The following is a 5701-nucleotide window of genomic DNA, read 5'->3' on the forward strand; positions in this document are numbered from 1 at the left end:
GTGTGTGTGTGTGTGTGTGTCTGTCTGTCTGTCTGTCTGTCTGTCTGTGCGTGTGTGTGTGTAGAGCGATTCAGACCAAACTACTGGACCGATCTTTATGAAATTTTACATGAGAATTTCTGAGAATTATATCCCCGGGTCTTTTTTTTTTCTTTTTTTCGATAAATACCTTTGATGACGTCATATCCGGCTTTTTGTAAAAGTTTAGGCGGCACTGTCACACCCTCATTTTTCAATCAAATTGATTGAAATTTTGGCCAAGCAATTTTCGACAAAGGCCGGACTTCGGTATGGCATTTCAGCCTGGTGACTTAAAAATTAATTAATGACTTTGGTCATTAAAAATCTGAAAATTGTAAAAAAAAATTAATTTTTATCAAACGATCCAAATTTACGTTCATCTTATTCTTCATCATTTTCTGATTCCAAAAACATATAAATATGTTATATTTGGATTAAAACCAAGCTCTGAAAATTAAAAATATAAAAATTATGATCAAAATTAAATTTTCGAAATCAATTTGAAAACACTTTCATCTTATTCCTTGTCGGTTCCTGATTCTAAAAATATATAGATATGATATGTTTAGATTAAAAACACGCTCAGAAAGTTAAAACGAAGAGAGGTACAGAAAAGCGTGCTATCCTTCTCAGCGCAACTTCTACCCCGCTCTTCTTGTCCATTTCACTGCCTTTGCCACGAGCGGTGGACTTACGATGCTACGAGTATACGGTCTTGCTGAAAAATTGCATTTCGTTCAGTTTCATTCTGTGAGTGAAGACTAAATATTGTATTTTCGCCTTACGCGACTTGTTGAAAGATGAGACATTCTGGCTGGTTTTGAACTTTTTATTGTGTTCATATATAATTATATACATATATACTCGAGGGCAAAATATAGTACACACGTTTGAATTTTGTGTCACAGGGAGTATGAAGTGGGGGCTATGGGGAGGGAAGAAAACGAAAGGAGCTCTCTCTCTCTCTCTCTCTCTCTCTCTCTCTCTCTCTCTCTCTCTCTCTCTCTCTCTCTCTCTCTCTCTCTCTCTCTCTCTCTCTCTCTCTCTCTCTCTGTCTCTCTCTGTCTCTCTGTCTGTCTGTCTGTCTCTCTCTCTCTCTCTCTCTGTCTCTCTGTCTGTCTGTCTCTCTCTCTCTCTCTCTCTCTCTCTCTCTCTCTCTCTCTCTCTCTCTCTCTCTCTCTCTCTCTCTCGACTGCTGCGATCTTTCCAGCTTGAAATTCTTCATTACTCCACCACAATGTCTGTTGTGGACTTCCAACCGCAGTAAAAGCCATGCTAGAGGCCCTGCTTGCTGAAAATCAGCTAACTTCCTGGAAAGTTGCCTCTGAAGGAAGCAAGACTGTCGTTGTTTTTTGAATGTCCAGTAGCAGCACATCCGCCATTACCGCTCACTCAACCCGTAAACAACAGTTTCGTCGCAAGCCCCCCAGCCAGCTACGACGTGATGCGATGAGGGCCGAAGCCAACACAAGATCCAAACAACAGGAACAACAACAGGAACAACAGGCAAGTCCCCCGTTTCGCCCAACCCCCCTATTTTCTCCCACGCCAGAAAATGAAAGTGTTGGCAAGAAAGATGACAGATGTGACACACAGTATGAGCAAGCAAGCATTCCATCGCTGTCACCATTGCACCACGTGAAACCCGTGAAATAGATATCGCCGAACGGGCGACTGACTTTGAAACTGGGTCACTGGCTGACATGCATGTGTGCTATGTAAACAAAAACACTGACTTGGTGGAAGAAAGTGCAGTGGATTCAGAGATGAGTGAGGGAAAGGGGAAGGCATTGCGGAAGGGGGACTCGGGTACAGAAGAGGAACGTGTTATTGAGAACAGTGCAGAACAGGCTGGCTTTTTCCTGGATGATATCTACGAACAAGTAGGTGCATGCAGTGACAAATACGAAGAAGCAGAGAAGGCTGAGGGACATCCGCCGTAACCAGTCCATACACCACGCGGTGCTCGACAAGCGTTTTGAACAGAACGTGCTTGTATGCGAATCGGACGACATCGTGCTAAGATACGACATAAGAGAAAGGAAAGTGACTGATCGGTACATCAAAATGGAAAAAGCAGAGGTTACAGAACTGGAAGACTTTTCAACGCGCTGTCTGAAGAGGTCGAAACCTCTGAGCAAAGACGACTTCGCAGAAGACAGAAGGCAGGCGACCAGAGACCTGAATGTTTTGGCGGCAGTCGTGAGACTGTACCTGGGCTGATCTACGACCTGCATTGTTAACGGAAATAACGAACAAAGACCCCCGTGTGACGGACGTGCACCTCCCTACACCTGTGTGCACAGACTGACTCGCTATCGGACTTCCAGCAGCGAGAATCTGTTCGCGATCGTGCATGTTTCGGTATCCAGAAAGCTTTGAACGTCGACATCCCAACCCCACAACACCCTTTCGCTAAAAACCATTGTTTCCGCGAATAAAACATTCTGATTCTGATTCTGATTCTGATTCTCTCTCTCTCTCTCTCTCTCTCTCTCTCTCTCTCTCTCTCTCTCTCTCTCTCTCCCCCTCTCTCTCTCTCTCTCTCTCTCTCTCTCTCTCTCTCTCTCTCTCTCTCTCTCTCTCTCTCTCTCTCTCTCTCTCTCTCTCTCTCTCTCTCTCTCTCTCTCTCTCTCTCTCTCTCTCACTTTATATTACGTCAAAGATGTGCTGTGCAATGTATATTCTGAACATATTTTTGTTGTACTATTGCTACATGTTCAATTGCTACCAGATTGTATTTATAATTACCTGCATAGTATGCATTTGATTTTATGCATAACCACAAACGTATGCTCTTTATGCCTCATCTTCATCGTCATCACCATTATCATCATCATCATCGTCATCATCATCATCGTCGTCATCTTTTTATCACTGCTGAAGTTTTCCGACCTCCTTTTGTTGGTTAACTTTTTAACTTTTTAATTTTAATTTTGTAATTATATAATTGTGTGTCTATGCGTCCCAAGGACAGATTGTAAGAAAAGGCGTAGCCTTAAATCGTAATCCTTGTTAAATACAGTTCAATTCAATTCAATTCTCTCTCTCTCTCTCTCTCTCTCTCTCTCTCTCTCTCTCTCTCTCTCTCTCTCTCTCTCTCTCTCTCTCTCGACTGCTGCGATCTTTCCAGCTTGAAATTCTTCATTACTCCACCACAATGTCTGTTGTTGGACTTCCAACCGTTTAACCATTTAAGTCGTTTATCAGAAACACTGCAAGAAAGTTTAAACCAGTTGAGTGAATGGACTGAGCTAAATCACATGTCCCTTAACCCCCAAAAAACAAAAAGCATGATAATAACAACTAGGCAAAAACGCCAGAACATAACCTCAATATTTCACGATCTAACGGTTAATAATAAACTTGTTGAAAAAGTCGACCATCATAAAATTTTGGGAGTGACCATTGATAACAACCTGTCTTGGTCACACCACATCGAACAACTGTCTAAACAAGTGTCCAAGAAGGTCTATCTATTATCTAGAATCAAGCACTTTCTGAATTTGGAAGCCAGGAAATTATTCTTTAATGCTCATATTCAGTCTGTTATTGACTACGCGTCTACCTTGTGGGACTCGGCAAGTGAAAATTCATTCAAACCACTAATTAGATTGCATAAACGAGCGCTTAAAGTAGTCTTATTAAAGAAAACAACCCTATCTGAGTTAGACTACATGAACTTAGGCATTCTTCCTCTGAAGGCAAGGCTAAGTTATAATAAAGGTACCCTTATGCATAAAATTATTCATGGATGTGTACCTCAAACCATATTTTCCAAATTCACGTTAAAAACTTCACGCCAATTGATGAGACTGAACATGCCTCTGCCTAGGATTGACCTATTCAAATCTAGTTTAGTCTATTCAGGTAGCAGTCTCTGGAACACTCTTCCGACAATCCTACGGCAAACTAGCAGCACAAACGTTTTTAAGACCAGATATACGTCTTATCTCATGAAGTATAAATAAACATCTGTTGTCGCTAGAATGGTTGTTAAAACCAACAACCGGTGCTTTTTAACAATGTATTATTATTTTTATATACACTGATTCTTTCGAATGCAGTGTATGTCCATGGGCATGGCACTTACAACGTTGTTGCGTCAGTGCAATCTACTCTATAATTCTTAACTCATGTCAAATGAACTTACATTTTTCATTTAAGCAATGTATTGTATGTAAATTGATGATATGTTCTTACTTTCATTTCTATTATAATCATGTAGCAGTAGTTTGTTTTCTTTACTTGCTTATTCTTTAGCAATTTTAGACTAGTCCCTCTTTAGGGCGAGGGCCAGATGTAAAAAAGCAGATCACTGCTTACTCTATTACCCTCGTAAAATAAAGAATTGTTGTTGTTGTTGTTCTCTCTCTCTCTCTCTCTCTCTCTCTCTCTCTCTCTCTCTCTCACAATCGTTCTTACTTCCTCTGAGGAGGGGATTTTTCGTGCTCAGTGTCGTCATGCTCCAGTGATCATCTCCCCAGCTGTGGCGTGATTACTGATCGCTGGGCAGCCAGCCCTGCGGTCCCAGCCGATATCCTCTACGTCATCAGTCGGCAATCTGGCCAGACTCTACAATGACGTAACTTTTCCTCCAACGCACAAGGCCATGTGTGCGTGCGTCTATGTGTGTGAAACTGCTACATCTTCAGCCTACAACATCAACAACTCTGCCCTCCTCTGACAAAACACAAGGAGGGCAGAACTCACAATGGACTTGAACACCCTCACGTTTAAGTGGGACCCGCTGCTCGACGTAAAACTCGACCCCAAGCAGCTCTCATTCTGGGTCCCCAGTGACCTGGTCCCCACCACGCGCTGCCTCCTGTACAGGCGATACGCTGTTGATCGGACCATCCACGGGGACACTGTCACCTGGCTCGATCGACAGCAGATACGGCTGGATGGCAGACTGACGGTAAAGGAGATTGACGTCTCGCATGAAACCTTCTCCAACATCGACAACATCCCCACCCAACTACCTCAACAGCTCTTTACCTCTATCATCCAACTACGCAGAGAACTGGATGATAACGGCAAAAAGGTGAAGAAAAGCATCACCATCACGCTGTACTATACCACGGGCACCGTCATGGTACAAGGCAAGCAGTGTCAGACGTGGAAGAGTCAGGAATACGACGCCATGATCGCCTGCATGAGCGCCCTGTTCGACAGCACCACCGACAACCCGCTGCTCAGACAACCATCCACACTAACAGCGCTTCTGGCCCCGCCCCCATCTGCACCAACTGAGCCCTCATCCGACGACACCCGTCGCTCGTCATTCATGCTGGCACTTCCAGCTTCCAAATCTACGTCAGCTAAACCTCCTTCGGACTCCATGAGTCGTCGCTCTGAGCGCCTGCGTTCCAGAGCCACTGAGCAGGAAGTGCCGGTCAGCCCTGACACGCCTCCCCTGCCTGTCCAGATTTACGGCTCTGCGCCTATCAGCACAGATCGGGAGTTAGATAGCACGGTGCAACCCAGTCCTATCTCTCCCACCCCATCTTCCCCACCTGCCTCAACCACCCCATCATCTTTCACGCCCCCTACTGTCACTCTATCCTTCCCCCCCATATCCACCACCATCATCCTTACCCCAGCCACCCACGTCGCTACTACTTCCGCACACACCCCTCCCAACATCACTACTACTTCCACACTCGCTCCCACCGCT

This window comes from Littorina saxatilis, linkage group LG2 (assembly GCF_037325665.1).
Source record: "Littorina saxatilis isolate snail1 linkage group LG2, US_GU_Lsax_2.0, whole genome shotgun sequence".
Taxonomy (NCBI): domain Eukaryota; kingdom Metazoa; phylum Mollusca; class Gastropoda; order Littorinimorpha; family Littorinidae; genus Littorina; species Littorina saxatilis.